General features: G+C 42.1%; 1 protein-coding gene across 8 annotated transcripts in view; it reads left to right on the top strand.

The window, feature by feature from the left end:
* RALY (RALY heterogeneous nuclear ribonucleoprotein) overlaps positions 1 to 19,956 on the top strand; it is a 90,180-nt gene that overhangs the window by 1,613 nt on the left and 68,611 nt on the right. The gene's annotated exons all lie outside the window — the stretch shown is intronic.

Raw genomic sequence — 19,956 nt, forward strand, 5'->3', positions numbered from 1 at the left:
TTCAGATAAGGCCCAGAGGGGTAAAAGTGGACTAAAATTAACTTTGGCAAGTGTTCTAGTTTTCCAGTGTGTTTGATGCCTGTGTGTAAAGATCAGGCAGGGATGTTCCTAGGCCAGGTCTTGAGTCTACTGATATTTGCTGTAGTTCTCTGGAGTCTGGAGGATCCCTTTTCCAAGATTGTGGATTTAAGAGTAGTGGTACATAGGACTGCCAAGGGGTCCTCTCTAGTCTTTTTTTTCCTGCCTTTTCCCTCTTTCCCCTTAACTTCGGAAAGGGGAAGTAAGTTGTCTAAATTCACAGACTGCTTTAGTGACAGAATCAGAACTAGGATTTCAGTCTTCTGACTCTGAATATTTTTATTTCTACCATAGTTTGCCACCTTTTGAAAGAACAGTAAACTAGTTATTCAGGCCTTAAGACCCAGAATCCCGAGTGAAATCACCAGGAAGTTACTTAGTCCCAGCATTAAAAGGAAGCCAGGTTTTGTGCGCTGCAAAACAAATCATGCAATATTTGTCCTTTTGTGACTGGCAAAGCAGGCACTCTCATAAGTTACCACTATTGTTGCATAGTACTTTGTTTACGTTTTATAGTTCTCTCTTGTAACCATTATCTGATTTCATTTCTCATCTAGTTCCCTGAGGTAGCTTGTAGTGTTTGGTTTATATTTCCTTTTTTACAGCTCTAATTGAGAATTGAAACATAGCAAGGTTTAGGGCACTTGCCTTAGATCACCAAATTAACAAGTGGAGAGGACAGGACGTCTCTCATGGGCATAGCATTTGATTTGCTGTGGCACCATGAACTTGGCTACTCATTGTGATTCTCTGAGCCTCAGTTTCTTTATCTGTAAACTCTCACAGGGTTGTGTGGGGCCTGTGGGAAATGGCTGTGAAAGTGCGTTGTGGCAGTAGGCTAACACATACTAAGTACTTTCCATGTACCAGTCACTGGATTAAGGACTTGTGTGGAGTATCTCATTTAGTTCTCAAGAGCTACTGTGTGAATTAGGTACTATTATTAAACCTGTTTTGCAGAAGAAACAGTTTATATGACGTGCTCAGGGTCATGTAATTGATAACTACAGACAATATAATTTTAAAGCTGGTATGCTTTTTTTTCTGTAAAGGTACACATAAGATAAAATTTTACCATTTTAACCACTTTTACATGTACAGTTCTGTGGTATGACATATATTTACATTGTTGTGCAACTATCACCATCTGTGTCTAGAACTTTTTCATCTTCTTCAACTGAAACTACATATAAACACTTATTTTCCATTCCTTTCTCCCTCCTAGCAACTATTATTCTATTTTCTGTCTCTGTGAATTTGACTACTCTCGGTGCTTCATATAAATGAAATCATGCAATATTTGTCCTTTTGTGACTGGCAAAGCAGGCACTCTTAGTGCCTCCCTTAAGCCCAGAGTGCTCTGTAAATGCAAAATGATGATTAGGCCTCATCTGCAGTAGGGTGTGGCATGCAGTTCCCCAACAAGGACCCAGGCCTGCTTATACCCCTTTGGTTAAGCTTCCCTACCCCTTTCCCCCAACTCTGCAGATTAAAGTTCCTTATCACTGAGGCCTTTTTTGCGGATTTCTGCTTGCCCCTTCTGTGTCTTCTAAAGGGAACTCCTGCTCTTGAGATAGAACCCAGGGGACTTCCCAGCTTCTCCTTGTTTGCATCTTCCTTTCTGGCCATCCTGGGTTTGGGCGTATGGGACTGCAGTGATCGAGAGTAGCAGTGCTATGACAGCAGCTCAGATCAGAACTGCTCAGGATGATTAAGTGGATTACCTTTATGAAATGCTCCCTCTCCATGCCCTCCTCTTTGCATAAAGGCGCACAAGAGGGATTAGTTTTTGGGTTTCTAAGAGGGTATTTACAGAGAAGACAATGGCACCCCACTCCAGTACTTTTGCCTGGGAAATCCCATGGACAGAGGAGCCTGGTAGGCTGCAGTCCATGGGGTCGCTAGAGTCGAACTCTACTGAGTGACTTCACTTTCACTTTTCACTTTGATACATTAGAGAAGGAAATGGCAACCCACTCCAGGGTTCTTGCCTAGAGAATCCCAGGGACGGGGAAGCCTGGTGGGCTGCCATCTATGGGGTTGCACAGAGTCGGACACGACTGAAGTGACTTAGCAGCAGCAGCAGCAGCAGAGGGTATTTATGGATCCTCGTTGCTTGCAGGTGGTTAAGATGGAATTAAATGCTGCATTTAGTCTTTCAAAATTCCCTTTGGTTTGACTGCTTCTGTGTCTTTGTGTGCTTTGGGGGGTGTGGTGGTAGCATGTGGTATTTATATTTGTGAAATGTAGTTGGAATTTTGTCTTGAAGCCAACAGAGGGTTAGGTTGGGAGGTGTTCCAAAGATGGATAATAGGGCAACAAAAACAGATTTGATCATGTTGCACTTGCCTTAAAAATCTGATGGCCCAATATTGCTTACATATTAAAGCCCAAACCCCTGAGTATGATAATAAAGTCAGAAAGTACTGAATTGTTTATTGGAGAGAATCTTTTATAGTTAAGGGACTTAAAGTCATAGACCAGGTGGCCACCTGGCCAACATTTGAGTAGGCTACCTGTTGAGATTCTGTTTCATTGGGAACCTCATTATTGGAAAGTTTTCCATTTACAGAACAGTTATTAAGCATCTGCCACACATAGCACTAAGCTTGGGAATTTGGGTGTCTCGGGGAAGACAGACAAAGAAACAGGCAGTGTGAGAAGTGTTGTGGCGGGAACAAGCACCGTCAGAGAATGGAGGAAGGAAACTAACCCATCCATGGATGGTAAGGGTGGGAGTTCCTTGGAGAGATTGTTTAAGCCTACACGTCAGAGAAAAGACTAAGCCAGGAGAAGAAATCTGGGGAGCTGAGGAGGAGACAGGTAAGACTGTTTTCAGTTCAGTCACTCAGTCATGTCAGACTCTTTGCAACCCCGTGGACTGTCGTATGCCAGGCTTCCCTGGCCATCACCAACTCCCCGAGCTTGCTCAGACTCATGTTCATTGAGTCGGGTGATGCCATCCAATCATCTCATCCTCTGTCATCCCCTACTCCTGCCTTCAGTCTTTCCCAACATCAGGGTCTTTTCTAATGAGTCAGTTCTTTGAATCACGTGGCCGAAGTATTGGAGCTTTAGCGTCAGTCCTTCCAATGAGTATTTAGGACTGATTTCCTTTAGGATTGACTGGTTTGATCTTTTTGTAGTCCATGGGACTCTCAAGAGTCTTCTGCAACACCACAGTTCAAAAGCATCAGTTCTTTGGTGCTCAGCTTTCTTTATGGTCCAGCTCTCACATCTGTACATGACTACTGGAAAAACCATAGCTTTGACTAGAGGCACCTTTGTCAGCAAAGGAATGTCTCTGCTTTTTAATATGCTGTCTAGGTTGGTCATAGCTTTTCTTCCAAGGAGCAAGTGTCTTTTAATTTCATGGCTGCAGTCACCATCTGCAGTGATTTTGGAGCCCAAGAAAATAAAATCTCTCACTGTTTCCATTGTTTCTCCAAATATTTGCCATGATGTTGATGGGACTGGATGCCACGATCTTTGTTTTTTGAATGTTGAATTTAAGCCAGTGTGTCTTTTGGAGAGGTGTTTTCTTTCTTCGTTCTCTTCCCTCCCTCTTCCCTTACCTCCCCTTTCTTCCTTAGGCAGTGGTAGGGGTGTAGAGGTGGAGATAGGATTTTCACATGAGTGACTGAAAACCTAGTTTTAATTCAATTTTAGCTTTATATAGAAAATGTACAACTGGAGGGAGGAAAATGGCAGCAGTAATGTTAGCCTGCTGTCCTTACAGCTGCCCCCTTGGTAGTGTAAGGAAAGTTTCAGATCCATGGTGGGATATAGCTCACAGACTTTCAGGACGAGAAAGAAGGGGCAGTGGGGTACATGGGAGTCTATTCGTGGGCCTGAGGATGTTTGGTCTAGTCCTTGGCTACTCATTCAGTGCATGGGATTGTCCAAGCCCCTTTCCTTCTTATTGCTTCATAAAATAATCAGAGGGCTGAAGGATGAGGCCTGGTGACAGAAAAAGGATTTGACGTTCTTCTAGTGGAGAGTAACTATCAAATAACCTGAGACAGGCATCTGCTCAAGTATTGTTAGTTATCTCTTCTGTTTCTGCAGCCCTTCCATTTTCCTCAGTCTTTCTGTCACTGTCATAATGGCCTCCATGTGAATAAATGTGCTGTGCCTCCGGAGGAGGGGAGGAAGGATTGAGTATTATCCCTAGGTTCTAGTCTGCATCTCCCAAGAAGCCATTCAAACTGTTTGCTTCTCCTGCTCTCTATGTTGGGGTAGGGGTCGGGAGTTTGTGGTTGAATATTCAGATTTTCTTAGGCTCAGACACATGTATTTGGAGTGTTCCACTGACTGAAGTGCAAATCTGACTATTCTCCCACCATGCCCAGTGCTGTTCCGCTGGGGGAGCAGGGATAGCATTCAGTGGGCTTTTGACACTTGCCAAACTTGTGTTAACTGTAATTACCTAATACTCCCTGGATCTCAGTCTTCCTGTCTATAAAACACAAGGGTTGGACTGGACAATCTTGGATCATACTTTTACCTCTCAACAGTCTGAATGTTTGGTTTTATGGGAGTAGCTTGAGAATTTATCTCTGAAAGGAGGAAGGGCTTTGTGAGAATATTGAGAGTATCTCACAGGGTTAAATTCTGGGTTCATAGATACCTTTCAGTGTATAAATGATGGATATTGCTTTTTAGAGTGGACAAATTGCTGAAAAATTGCTTGTGAGATGAATTTACCAAATTATCTACTGAATTCCACTATAAACTTGGAGCTGTTGTCCCATGGGGCAAACTTGAATCCCGTGACTAAAAAGTTATATTCAAAAACGTAGCAAGCTGTTTAAAATCATAGAATAAAAGGAAAGTTGAAAAAACACTGTAAGATTCCCAAACACCACTAGGACTGGAAAAACACTGGACCAGAAATTTGCATTTCCTTAGAGCTTTGGCTTTATGAGATAACGTCTGCTGAGGTTACCTGGCCCTTAAAATGCCATCTGTAGAGACTGAATAGTTCTGTTTATTTGTCAAGGTAAGAATCATTGCTTTATTCCAAGTAAGTATTTTCATTTGGAAGGTCAGATTTAGTGTTGTTGGCCAGGTTTTCATTCTAGAGGCATTTATCTGATATTTAGCTATCTCCTGTTTGTTTGTTTTATGAAGGATTTCACTAAGCCTAGTTAAAGGTAGTGTTTGCCTAGTGTCTGTTGATCTATTTGTCTAGTTTTCCTTCACAATTCTTCATGCTAGTGAAAGCAAATGCAGTAGTAGATTTAAAAGAATTGTCTCCATAACTCATTATTTCTCTAGGTCTGCTCTACATCTGGGCTTCCTTTCTGGAAGGTATGATCATGCTGCACTGAGAAGTCAAATGTTGTTCTCTGCTTAACACATACCATGTTAAAAGGCCTTGAGACTTTGTTCTTCCAGATAGCAGTAAGCTGGCTCTGAGAAATGGTGCTCTCAATATAATAATGATAGCTGTGCCTGAATCAGTTGAACACAAGAATAACTTTTCTTCATACCTTAAAGGCTCATCCTAAATTGATTTTCATACCAATTAAAAATAACTTTACTAAAATTAGGGTCTTGGGTAGAGTTACCATGATAAGTAGGTTACCTAGCTGCTGTAGCAAGGTTATGTCAGCTGCTTTCCATCCCTAAGTCCAACTATTTGTTCCAGGAATTTGGAGTACCAACTATGAGTTCTCCCTATGGAGAACATACAAACCAAACAGGACATGATTGCTGCCTTCAAATTACATTCAGATAAATACAACAGGTCCTAGCTTATACTTACCTCTGCTGCCTTGGCCTGGATATTTTGGTTGAGAGTTCAAACTGAAAATAGCAGAATTGATGTATGTAGCATTAGGGCAGGAGGCCGATTTTAATATCTCACTTTCAGTGTTTGAATTTGTTTTTGACCTTCCCTCCCTCTCTTCCTTTCTACCTGTTATCTAGATTTTCTCCTCTGTTGCTGAGGTGTCTATCAGCCATTGTGTAAAGTCAAGAACCTTAGGGTAAGAGGCGACATTGTCCTCCAGGCTTGGGGGTGCAGACGCCTGCCTAGTGCTTGCCGTGTTCTCACATCAGTTCTTTGACTGGTTTCCAGAGTTGATAATGTCTAGCTTCTTACTTGAGGGCTTCCCTTGTAGCTCAGTTGGTAAAGAATCTGCCTGCAGTGCAGGAGATCCGGGTTTGATCCCTGGGTTGGGAAGATCCCCTGGAGAGGGAAATGGCAACCCACTCCAGTATCCTTGCCTGGAAAATCTCATGGACAGAGAAGCCTGGTGGGCTGCAGTCCATGGGGTCGCAAAAAGTCGGGCATGACTGGATGAAGAAAATTAAGTTTCAGACTTAATTATTTTAAGTTTTATATGCAGTTTTAAAATAAGATAGCTCTCTGTTTTGCTTGCAAGTAGAATTGAGGTGTGGTTTCCGGCATTAGTTGTTTTTTGTGTTGATTTTGGCTGCATCGTGCAGCTTGTGGGATCTTAGTTCCCTAACCAGGTATTGAACCCAGGCCTTCAGCAGGGACAATGCGGAGTCCTCACCACCAGACTGTCAGGGAATTCCCATTTGATCGATGTTTGACTTGTTAATTATGACTAATCGGTGGTTTTTGAAACCCATTGCTACTGCCTCTGCCAGCCTTCTTTGAACACTTAGCAGCATGGAACCCTACGAAATGGAGCTTACCCTGTCTTGAAGGGCTCTTCCTCGTCTCTTGTCCCTTCCCTCAAAAAAGAAATGTTATTTGGGATGCTGTGTTTTGTTCATGATTTCTTCCAACAATTTAGCATTGTCCGTGAGGTCTGGAAGAAAAGGAAATATGCCTTTGTTCAGTCTCACAGTTTGGGGACAGTATTGAAATCAGTCGGCCAAACTGTATGGCTCTCACTGAGTGCCTCCCCTGGTGCTGTGAGGGAGGTGAATGTGTAAAACAGTCTCTTGTCTTCAGGGAACCTGTGGTCTCTGGGGAGATAAGGTAATCATGAAGTTGTAGCTGATAAGACAGTTTGGTTTAGAAGACTAACATCTTTTGTTTCCTGGAACTAATTTGGTCATAAAAACTGGAATAAGTCATTGTCTCCTCTGTGGAACTTCATTTTCTCATCTGTTGTTGTTCAGTCGCCAAGGCGTGTCCAACTCTTTGTGACCCCATAGACTGCTTCATGCCAGGCTTCCCTGTCCTTCACTGTCTCCTGGAGCTTGCTCAAACTCACATCCATTGAGTCGGTGATGCTGTCCAACCATCTCATTCTCTGTTGCCCCCTTCTCTTCCTGCCCTCAATCTTTTAGTATCAAGGTCTTTTCCAATGAGTCAGCTCTTTGCATCAGGTGGCTAAAGTATTCAGCATCAATTGATGAATATTTAGGGTTGATTTCTTTTAGGATTAACTGCTTTGATCTTTTTGCTGTCTGAGGGACTCCCAGGAGCCTTTTCTAGCACCACAATTCAGAAGCATCTATAAAATAGGGTTAATAATCTATATCTTGCTTTCCTCACAATGTATTGTGAGGAGCAGGTTAGATGTTACTAAAACTACATTATAAAAACAGATAATACAGTTTATATATGAAGAACCCAAGTCATTTGTCAGAGTTAATAGGTAAATAGCAGAGTTTTCTATAGAAGAGGAGATCTCTTTGGGCTGGAGTGACCAGGAAGAGTGGTCTGGATCAGCCTTGGGTTGGGAGAAAGAATGCTGGAAGCATTTTAGACAGAGGCAGTGATGGAGCAAAGGACTGTGGGCAGAACTGTTAAGGGGAAACAGTGAGTGTTCTCCAACCACATAACTCAAGTCCATAGAGTTCAGCTTTAGTGGTTATTGACAGTTTTCAGAGGCATACCAGATCACACTCATCAGTTGTGCATGAGAAAATTCCTTTTGCTCCATATCCTTGTCAACACTTAGCATTATCTGTCTTTTTCATTTTTTGTTATTCTGGTTGGTGTGTAGTTACACAAGTGAGTTGTAAGAACCACAGTATGAACTCTTAGCAGTACCATAAAGGGGTAAAGTGATAGGGAAGTTCAGAGGAGGGAGGGATTGCTTCATTTGTGGTGCCTAGGGAACATTTTTGGAGAAGCGAGCATTTATACTGGGCCTTGTAGGACAAAGTGACCGTGTATTATCCAGGACCATCTTAAGTTCTAATATTCCTTCTGGTTGTGCTTATAATACGAAACACCAATGTTTCTGTGTTTGGACCAGATCTCCCAGATTACCCAGAAGCAGCACCCAGATACCTTTTCTCACGCGGTACTTCTCTCCTCTTCCCCTTTGTTTCCAGAAAGTATGGTCACAGGTGATTTAGGCTCTGGAGATGGAGAGAGGCTACTGTGTGCAATGGGAGCGACTTGAGCAGAAATGGAGATGTGTGACTACTCATAGATCAAGTGGCATCCATATTCCTGCTGTTGATCGGAGTGGGGAGGACATGTCCCATAATTTGGAGTGGGTGATACCCTCTCATAGTCTCCTAGAGGAGGTAGAAAAGGTAATAATATTCCTAAGCCAATTTGTACTTAAATTGATAAAAGGATTAGAATGAGCTCTTTGTCTATAATTTTATCGTTTCAAGGAAGCAGTTAATCCAGCAAACAGTCATACTTGAAGTATGTTGAAAAAGAGTTTGTCTTCTCTTAAAATATAGGGGGTAGGAAGGAGAGTGTGAAGACCTAAAGAGCTAGTCTCTCAGCACTCATCTGTTACTTGTATATTTGCTCAGGGAAAAATTGCCATTTCTTTGTCAGCTCTTACCCTGTGTGGTGCACCTTAGCTGGGTGTTATTTTCTATGGTTTTACCAAATCACTTTGAAGGCTGGTGTGAACATTGATCATGTCCTAGAGCCTTTCTTATTTGTTCTGTCAGCAGATATTAGGAAATGTACCATAAATTACCTGGTTTTGGCAAACAAGGTGGCCCTGCCTGCTTCCAGAGAAGCATGTTAAACATTAGTCAGCTCCTGATCCTGTATTAGGTTCTCTGGTATTTGTCAGGAGACACCGGGGATGTTAGAGTTGCCAGTGGGTCATTGACCTGGTCTATCAAGGAGATGTGTCAAATACTTGATTAAAAATCTGGCCTGGGTTCTAGACCTAACTCTGCCATTTATATTAACAACAGCTGCCATGATTTGGGTGCCCATTGTATTGAGACACCATATTAGTACCTTGTGTTCATACTAATAGAGCTGATACTTACTGAAGGTTACTATGTGCTGGGCCCTTTGTGTGTGTGTTATCTAGCTAATATAAATTTATATATAACCTTAGAGAATTCATGTATATAATATATTTACATATAAGATTTTAATATATTTATATAAATTTTAGATGTAATATGTCTAAATATAAAAAATCATTCTCATCTCAACTCTAGAAGTAGGTACTATTGTTCCTTATCATATAGATAAGAAACTGAGACATCAGTAGGTTAAGAAATAAGCCCACAGCCACAGTGCTACCAAATCTTCTTTATTTTTAATATGGAAAATTTCAAACATATGCAAAGTAGACAGAGTAGGTTAATGAACCATGTTGTACCCATCATTCAGCTTCAGGAGTTATCTATTCATGGTCAGTATTATTTCATTTATGCCTTTATCTCTTTTCCTTATCCTGTGCTTTGAAATTTTGCTATCATCATATTTTGTCCTTAAGTATTTCACAATGTATTCCTTTTTAAAAAATTTTTGAACTTTTTTTATTGTGGTAAAAAATACATACAATATAAAAGTTACCACTTTAGCCATATAGTGCAGTGGCATTCTGTATGTTCATATCATTGTGTAGCCATCACCACTCCAGATACTTATAAGTTCACTTTCCCCCCTTTATTTTATTTATATATCTTTGGCTGTGCTGGGTGTTTATTACTGCACAGGCTTTTCTCTAGTTGCAAAGAGCGGGGGCTACTTTTTCCAGTTGCAGCACACGGGCTTCTCATTGTGGTGGCTTCTCTTGTTGCAGGGCATGGACTCTAGGGCACAGGCTCAATACTTGAGATGATGGACTTAGTTGCCCTGCAGCATGTGGGATCTTCCCTAATCAGGGATCGAACTCGTATCTCCTGCATTGGCAGGTGTATTCTCTACCGCTGAGCCACCTGGGAAGCCCTCCCCACTTTATTTGTGGAAGGAACTGGATTGTGTATCCTGTAGAAATTTTGCTCATTGCCTTATCTGTGGTGTGTTTAATATGTCCCTATACTCTGTATTTCCTGTAAATTTGTGGTTGTATCTAGAGGGCAGTATCTCTTAGAATCCTCATAGCAGCCCTACAAAAATAGACTGAGAAAGGTTGGGTAATTTGCCCAAGGCCTCACAGCAGTCTTGGATTTGAACAGACCTTCTTGTCTTCAAAGCCTCTGCTCTTTCCTTTTCACTGTTCATCCATTCCGTGACCTTGAGCAAATCATTTTCACTTCTCTGAGCCTTTAGTTTCTTTGTGTGCACTGAGGGCCCTTACAGGAGTAGCATTCTATGTTCCTTTGACGATTTTAGTGCCCACCATTTGACGGCGTGATACTGGATGCTGTAGGTGATATTCATATGAATAACCTTGTTTTCAAGGAGCACATAGCCAGGGACTAAGCACTATAACCTGTTTCAGACATAGAGCCAGTTTTGGCCATTGTGGGGCTATAGGATTATTAATACCCCTTAGGGTTCCTAATTAACTTCCCTACACCCTGTCTTGCCCTTTTCTAAGCCATGTTTGTCTCTACTGCCAGGTGTGTTTTCCTAAAAAAAAATTTTTTGTTGTGTTCTCCCTGCTCATAAATCCAGCTTGAGGGATGTGATAAATAAGAAACAAAGTTTTTCCAGCAATAAACCTTCCCTCCTCGGATTGAATTACTATTTCAAGGGCAGTTAGTCTTTTTTTCTTTTCTATTTGGCCAAGGTGTGTTATTGCTTTTATGGAAATAGAATTTGAAGATGATAGAATAATGATGGAGTGAAGCTTGGGGAATGCCATCTTGATTGAGAGGAGAGCATACATTGAGCATTATACTGTTTACTTCCAAGGACACCTGACTGTAATGGGGCAATAGTGCTGTTTTGCAAAGAAAAGGAACTTCTAGTTGTGGAGTCCAGAGGGAAGAGTCTTAAAGGTATCCTCTTGAGATACTTTCATCTCATTGCTGAACCTTCATCTTACTGGCTAACCACGTTTTAAAATGAATGTCATATATAGGAGTAGAGTCCAGCAGAGCAGTGTTTTGGGTCTGTAGTAATTTGGGTGGCAGGCAGGTGGAACAGGAGTCCAGTTTGATATACAGCTAATATAGGTAGTAAAGTCAGATTTCAGGAGAAGTATAGTTGAGGGCATTTGTATCACTGGAGTGTCTTGAATATAATAGCTACCCAGGCAAATTTGGCCTTGGAGTACAGAATGAAGCAGGGCAAAGGCTAATAGAGTTTTGGCAAGAGAACGTACTGGTCGTAGCAAACACCCTCTTCCAACAACACAAGAGAAAACTCTGCACATGGACATCACCAGATGGTCAACACCGAAATTAGATTGATTATATTCGTTGCAGCCAAAGATGGAGAAGTTCTATACAGTCAGCAAAAATAAGACTGGGAGCTGACTGTGGCACAGACCATGAACTCCTTATTGCCAAATTCAGACTTAAATTGAAGAAAGTAGGGAAAACCACTAGACCATTCAGGTATGACCTAAATCAGATCCCTTAGAATTATGCAGTGGAAGTGAGAAATAGATTCCTGGGATTAGATCTGATAGAGTGCCTGAAGAACTATGGACAGAGGTTCCTGACCTTGTACAGGAGGCAGGGATCAAGACCATCCCTACGGAAAACAAATGTAAAATGGAAAATGGTTGTCTGAGGAGGCCTTATAAATAGCTGTGAATAGAAGAGAGTTCAGTCGCTCAGTTGTGTCTGACTCTTTGCGACCCCATGAATCGCAGCACGCCAGGCCTCCCTGTCCATCACCAACACCCGGAGTTCACCCAGACTCATGTCCATCGAGTCAGTGATGCCATCCAGCCATCTCATCCTCTGTCATCCCCTTCTCCTCCTGCCCCCAATCCCTCCCAGCATCAGAGTCTTTTCCAATGAGTCAACTCTTCGCATGAGGTGGCCAAAGTACTGGAGTTTCAGCTTTAGCATCATTCCTTCCAAAGAAATCCCAGGGCTGATCTTCAGAATGGACTAGTTGGATCTCCTTGCGGTCCAAGGGACTCTCAAGAGTCTTCTCCAACACCACAGTTCAAAAGCATCAATTCTTCAGCGCTCAGCTTTCTTCACAGTTCAACTCTCACATCCATATATGACCACAGGAAAAACCATAGCCTTGACTAGACGAACCTTTGTTGGCAAAGTAATGTCTCTGCTTTTGAATATACTATCTAGGTTGGTCATAACTTTCCTTCCAAGGAGCAAGCGTCTTTTAATTTCATGGCTGCAGTCACCATCTGCAGTGATTTTGGAGCCCCAAAAAATAAAGTCTGATACTGTTTCCACTGTTTCCCCATCTATTTCCTATGAAGTGATGGGACCAGATGCCATGATGTTTGTTTTCTGAATGTTGAGCTTTTGGCCAGTTTTTTCATTCTCCACTTTTACTTTCATCAAGAGGCTTTTGAGTTCCTCTTCACTTTCTGCCATAAGGGTGGTGTCATCTGCATATCTGAGGTTATTGATATTTCTCCCGGCAATCTTGATTCCAGCTTGTGTTTCTTCCAGTCCAGCGTTTCTCATGATGTACTCTGCATATAAGTTAAATAAACAGGGTGACAATATACAGCCTTGACGTACTCCTTTTCCTATTTGGAACCAGTCTGTTGTTCCATGTCCAGTTCTAACTTTTCTCAAGAGGCAGGTCAGGTGGTCTGGTATTCCCATCTCTTGAAGAATTTTCCACAGTTTATTGTGATCCACACAGTCAAAGGCTTTGGCATAGTCATTAAAGCAAAATAGATGTTTTTTTCTGGAACTCTCTTGCTTTTTCGATGATCCAGTGGATGTTGGCAATTTGATCTCTGGTTCCTCTGCCTTTTCTAAAACCAGCTTGTACATCAGGAAGTTCACGGTTCACGTATTGCTGAAGCCTGACTTGGAGAATTTGGAGCATTACTTTACTAGCGTGTGAGATGAGTGCAATTGTGTGGTAGTTTGAGCATTCTTTGGCATTGCCTTTCTTTGGGATTGGAATGAAAACTGACCTTTTCCAGTCCTGTGGCCACTGCTGAGTTTTCCAAATTTGCTGGCATATTGAGTGCAGCACTTTCACAGCATCATCTTTCAGGATTTGAAAGAGCTCAACTGGAATTCCATCACCTTCACTAGCTTTGTTTGTAGTGATGCTTTCTAAGGCCCACTTGACTTCGCATTCCAGGATGTCTGGCTCTAGGTCAGTGATCACACCATCATGGTTATCTGGGTCGTGAAGATCTTTTTTGTACAGTTCTTCTGTATATTCTTGCCACCTCTTCTTAATATCTTCTGCTTCTGTTAGGTCTATACCATTTAGAGTATAGACCTAACAGAGAGGTGTATAACAGATAACAGAATGATCTCTGTCATCTGTTATAAAGATGGGTCCTTTATCGAGCCCATCTTTGCATGAAATGTTCCCTTGGTATCTCTAATTTTCCTGAAGAGATCTCTAGTCTTTCCCATTCTATTGTTTTCCTCTATTTCTTTGCATTGATCGCTGAGGAAGGCTTTCTTATCTCTTCTTGCTATTCTTTGGAACTCTGCATTCAGATGTTTATATCTTTCCTTTTCTCCTTTGCTTTTCGCTTCTCTTCTTTTCACAGCTATCTGTAAGGCCTCCCCAGACAGCCATTTTGCTTTTTTGCATTTCTTTTCCATGGGATGGTCTTGATCCCTGTCTCCTGTACAGTGTCATGAACCTCCGTCCATAGTTCATCAGGCACTCTGTCTATCAGATCTAGTCCCTTAAATCTATTTCTCACTTCCACTGTATAATCATAAGGGATTTGATTTAGGTCATACCTGAGTGGTTTTCCCTATTTTCTTCAATTTAAGTCTGAATTTGGTAATAAGGAGTTCATGATCTGAGCCACAATCAGCTCCTGGTCTTGTTTTTGCTGACTGTATAGAGCTTCTCCATCTTTGGCTGCAAAGAATATAATCAATCTGATTTCGGTGTTGACCATCTGGTGATGTCCATGTGTTGAGTCTTCTCTTGTGTTGTTGGAAGAGGGTGTTTGTTATGACCAGTGCATTTTCCTGGCAAAACTCTATTAGTCTTTGCCCTGCTTCATTCCGTATTCCAAGGCCAAATTTGCCTGTGACTCCAGGTGTTTCTTGACTTCCTACTTTTGCATTCCAGTCCCCTATAATGAAAAGGACATCTTTTTTAGTTGTTAGTTCTAAAAGGTCTTGTAGGTCTTCATAGAACTGTTCAACTTCAGCTTCTTCAGCGTTACTGGCTGGGGCATAGACTTGGATTACTGTGATATTGAATGGTTTGCCTTGGAAACGAACAGAGATCATTCTGTCATTTTTGAGATTGCATCCAAGTACTGCATTTCGGACTCTCTTGTTATCCATAATGGCTACTCCATTTCTTCTGAGGGATTCCTGCCCGCAGTAGTAGATATAATGGTCATCTGAGTTAAATTCACCCATTCCAGCCCATTTTAGTTTGCTGATTCCTAGAATGTCAACATTCACTCTTGCCATCTTTTGTTTGACCACTTCCAATTTGCCTTGATTCATGGACCTGACATTCCAGGTTTCTTTGAATAGAAGAGAAGCGAAAGGCAAAGGAGAAAAGGGAAGATATGCCTATCTGTATGCAGAGTTCCAAAGAATAGCAAGGAGAGATAAGAAAGCCTTCCTCAGTTATCCATGCAAAGAAATAGAGGAAAACAATAGAATGGGAAAGTTTAGAGATCTCTTCAAGAAAATTAGAGATACCAAGGGAACATTTCATGCAAAGATGGGCTCAATAAAGGACAGAAATGGTATGGACCTAACAGAAGCAGAAGATACTAAGAAGAGGTGGCAAGAATACACAGAAGAACTATACTAAAAAGATCTTCATGACCCAGATAATCATGATGGTGTGATCACCAACCTAGAGCCAGACATCCTGGAATGCGAAGTCAAGTTGGCCTTAGAAAGCATCATTATGAACAAAGCTAGTGGAGGTGATAGAATTCCAGTTGAGCTCTTTCAAATCCTGAAAGATGATGCTGTGCAAGTGCTGCACTCAATATGCCAGCAAATTTGGAAAACTCAGCAGTGGCCACAGGACTGGAAAAGGTCAGTTTTCATTCCAATCCCAAAGAAAGGCAATGCCAAAGAATGCTCCAACTGCTGCACAATTGCTCTTGTCTCATACACTAGTAAAATAATGCTCGAAATTCTCCAAGCAGGCTTCAACAGTACGTGAACTGTGAACTTCCAGATGTTCAAGCTGGATTTAGAAAAGGCAGAGGAACCAGAAATCAAATTGCCAACATCCACTGGATCATCAAAAAAGCAAGAGAGTTCCAGAAAAAACATCTATTTCTGCTTCATTGACTATGCCAAAGCCTTTGTGTGGATCACCACAAACTGTGGAAAATTCTGAAAGAGATGGGAATCCTAGACCACCTGACCTGCCTCTTGAGAAATCTGTATGTGGGTCAAGAAGCATCAATTAGGACTGGATATGGAACAACAGACTGGTTCCTAATAGGGAAAGTAGTGTGTCAAGACTGTATATTGTCACCCTGCTTATTTAACTTATATGCAGAGTAGTACATCATGAGAAACACTGGGCTGGAGGAAGCACAAGCTGGAATCAGGATTGCCGGGAGAAATACCAATAACCTTAGATATGCAGATGACAGCACCCTTATGGCAGAAAATGAAGAAGAACTAAAGAGCCTCTTGATGAAAGTGAAAGAGAAGAGTGAAAAAGTTGGCTTAAAACTCAACATTCAGAAAACAAAGATCATGGCATCCTCCCATCACTTCATGGCAAATAGATGGGGAAACAATGGAAATAGCAACAGACTTTTATTTTTGGGGACTCCAAAATCACTGCAGATGGTGACTGCAACCATGAAATTAAAAGACACTTGCTCCTTGGAAGAAAAGTTATGACCAACCTAGACAGCATATTAAGAAGCAGAGACATTACTTTGCCAGCAAATGTCTGTCTAGTCAAGGCTATGGTTTTTCCAGTAGTCATGTATGGATGTGAGAGTTGGACTATAAAGAAAGTTGAGCGCCGAAGAATTGATGCTTTTGAACTGTGGTGTTGAAGAAGACTCTTGAAGTCAGTCCTGAATATTCACTGGAAGGACTGAAGTTTAAGCTGAAGCTCCAGTTCTTTGGCCACCTGATGTGAAGAACCGACTCATTTGAAAAGATCCTGATGCTGGGAAAGATTAAGGGCAGGAGGAGAAGGGGATGACAGAGCATGAGATGGTTGAATGATATCACCGACTCAGTGGACATGAGTTTGAGTAAACTCTGGGAGTTGGCGATGGACAGGGTGGCCTGGTATGCTGCAGTCCATGGGGTCACAAAGAGTCTGACACAACTGAGTGAGTGAACTGAACTGAATATATTTTTTAAGTCTTTAAAGAAAATACTTTGACACTAGATCAAGCCAGAGGAATAAGTGTTAGTCACTCAGTCATGTCCAACTCTTTGGGACCCTGTGGACTGTAGCCTGCCAGGCTCCTCTGTCCGTGGAATTCTCCGGGCAAAAATACTTAGACGGGGTAGCCATTTCTTCTCCAGGGGATCTTTGCAGCCCAGGGATTGAACTCTGGTTTCCTGCATTGCAAGTGGATTCTTTACTGTCTGATCCACCAGGGATGCCCAAGCCAGAGGAGAAGGCTCTGAAGTCATGAATTGTTAAAGCTCAGGAGCCAAGTGATCTAGGACCCTGGATAGCTCCTTGGAAAAAAAGAGGACTCCTAAGTCCTTTCTGTTCTAGATCTTTTCAAAGGATCTTACCTTTTGGATCAGAGTTTGCAGAGTGGCAGCATCTTAGACTGTGTCTAGCCTATAGTGTACTTACTTTGAGGTGGAACCCAGCCTAGGAGTATTAGGGCTTTCAGTGGAGATAATGTGTATGAGATCACAGGCCCTGGCATGTGACTGGTTTCTCCTGAAGAGGGAGTAGGACTTTTGAGGAAGTAGCAGGGGCTGGACCCAGATGCTGACCAGGAGCATTTTCCTGTTCACAGGAGTGGTAAGAGTCCTCAGCTATTCTACAGGGCTTCACTCCCTAAGCCTTCCACCAGAGGCTCCTTATGTCATAATTGGCCACATACCATTTTGGCAGAATGCTTGAGTTTACAGAATCATGTTCTTTGTTTCTGTCTCCCTCATTCCACATTCTGCTTCCTTACTGGCTGACTCTCTTAGGTAGAGAATATTAATTCTCAAGTTTGTCAAAGCCCACACCATTTCCTGTTGTTTCTTTGCTACCCAAGTGCAGTGCTGGTTGCCATTTGTCACAAGGCTAGCACTTTTTTCTTTGAAACACTTGGTCAGCTGTACTTACTTTTGCTACCTGCTTGGTCCCTCTGGGCCAACTCAGCACTGGATGGAACTCTTAATTTTGAAGGAACTTCACCGAGTTACAGTCTTAGTCCATGGGACTAGGTGGATTATCTTCATTTTGCTAGTAACTTTTGGTCCCCCTGATGCCTAGAAAGTCTGTCTCCTGGGTTCTCTTAGGATTTCACAAGGACAACGAACTAATCAAGGCTCAGTGAACCTTGTAAAATTGGCTTTTTTTTTTTTTTTGCGTCTAACAACTCACGAGCTGGGATGAAATCTGCTGTCTCATGGAAGAAACCACGACATCTAAATACAAAGCAACACTGTTTTACTTATGAATTAGTTTCTGCCCCCCCACCCCCCCCCACCCCCGCACTGTGCTAGCTTCAGTGAGAGCAGCTCCTATGTGTTGAAAGCAGGTGACTTTCTAAGTAAGTGCTTGTTCTTGCTGCCTGTTCCCTTTGGTTCCTTGTAATTACTGTAACATCATAGTCCAATATGTGGAGCAGTATGGTAATTTCCATGACAACTGATCATGATTTCCCAGATAAAGGGAGGAAGCTAATAAGTGTTAGGAACTTGAAAAGGGTATTGGGCTAAGTTTTTATGATTCTAGTAGAATTTGGAGCTGGAAAGAACTTTGAGCAGCAACTGCCTAATTAAACCTTCCCCATTTATAGACAAAGAAACAGGTCTAGAGAAGTTAAACAACTTGCCTTAAGGGGTCCCTCGGTTGTGGAATATACTTGAGATCCTCAGTGTAGTGTTTCTTTGTGCCTCCTATTCTATATGGGTTCATCCCATTATATACCACTGGGCCATGAGCTCCACGAAGGGAGGATCCACGCCTATCTTGTTAATTAATGTTTTCCCAGACTACGAGCAAAGGTAGTGGAGGTGATGGAATTCCCGTTGAGCTCTTTCAAATCCTGAAAGATGATGCTGTGAAAATGCTGCACTCAATATGCCAGCAAATTTGGAAAACTCAGCAGTGGCCACAGGACTGGAAAAGGTCAGTTTTCATTCCAATCCCTAAGAAAGGCAATGCCAAAGAATGCTCAAACTACCGCGCAATTGCACTCATCTCACACGCTAGTAAAGTAATGCTCAAAATTCTCCAAGCCAGGCTTCAGCAATACATGAACCGTGAACTTCCAGATGTTCAAACTGGTTTTAGAAAAGGCAGAGGAAGCAGAGATCAAATTGCCAACATCCGCTGGATCATAGAAAAAGCAAGAGAATTTCAGAAAAACATCTATTTCTGCTTTATTGACTATGCCAAAGCCTTTGACTGTGTGGATCATAATAAACTGTGGAAAATTCTGAAAGAGATGGGAATTCCAGACCACCTGACCTGCCTCTTGAGAAACCTATATGCAGGTCAGGAAGCAACAGTTAGAATTGGACATGGACCAACAGACTGGTTCCAAATAGGAAAGGGAGTATGTCAAGACTGTATATTGTTACCCTGCTTATTTAACTTATATGCAGAGTACATCATGAGAAACATTGGGCTGGAGGAAGCACAAGCTGGAATCAAGATTGCTGGGAGAAATATCAATAACCTTAGATATGCAGATGACAGCACCCTTATGGCAGAAAGTGAAGAGGAACTCAAAAGCCTCTTGATGAAAGTGAAAGAGAAGAGTGAAAAAGTTGGCTTAAAGTTCAGCATTCAGAAAACGAAGATCATGGCATCTGGTCCCATCACTTCATGGGAAATAGATAGGGAAACAGTGGCTGACTTTATTTTTGTGGGCTCCAAAATCACTGCAGATGGTGATTACAGCCGTGAAATTAAAAGACGCTTACTCCTTGGAAGGAAAGTTATGACCAACCTAGAAAGCATATTCAAAAGCAGAGACATTACTTTGTCAACAAAGGTCTGTCTAGTCAAGGCTATGGTTTTTCCAGTGGTCATGTATGGATGTGAGAGTTGGACTGTAAAGAAAGCTGAGCACCGAAGAATTGATGCTTTTGAAGTGTGTTATTGGAGAAGACTCTTGAGATTCCTTGGACTGCAAGGAGATCCAACCAGTCCATCCTAAAGGAGATCAGTCCTGAGTGTTCATTGGAAGGACTGATGTTGAAGCTGAAACTCCAGTACTTTGGCCACCTGATGGGAAGAGCTGACTCATTTTAAAAGACCCTGATGCTGGGAAAGATTGAGGGCAAGAGGAGAAGGGAACGACAGAGGATGAGATGGTTGGATGGCATCACCGACTCGATGGACATGGGTTTGGGTGAACTCCGGGAGTTGGTGATGGACAGGGAGGCCTGGTGTGCTGCGGTTCATGGGGTGGCAAAGAGTCAACACGACTGAGCGACTGAACTGAACTAAAGTACTTACCATAGGACCTAGGTATTTTTTTAAGTGAATGCATG

Source organism: Bos taurus, chromosome 13, assembly GCF_002263795.3.
Source record: "Bos taurus isolate L1 Dominette 01449 registration number 42190680 breed Hereford chromosome 13, ARS-UCD2.0, whole genome shotgun sequence".
Lineage (NCBI taxonomy): Eukaryota > Metazoa > Chordata > Mammalia > Artiodactyla > Bovidae > Bos > Bos taurus.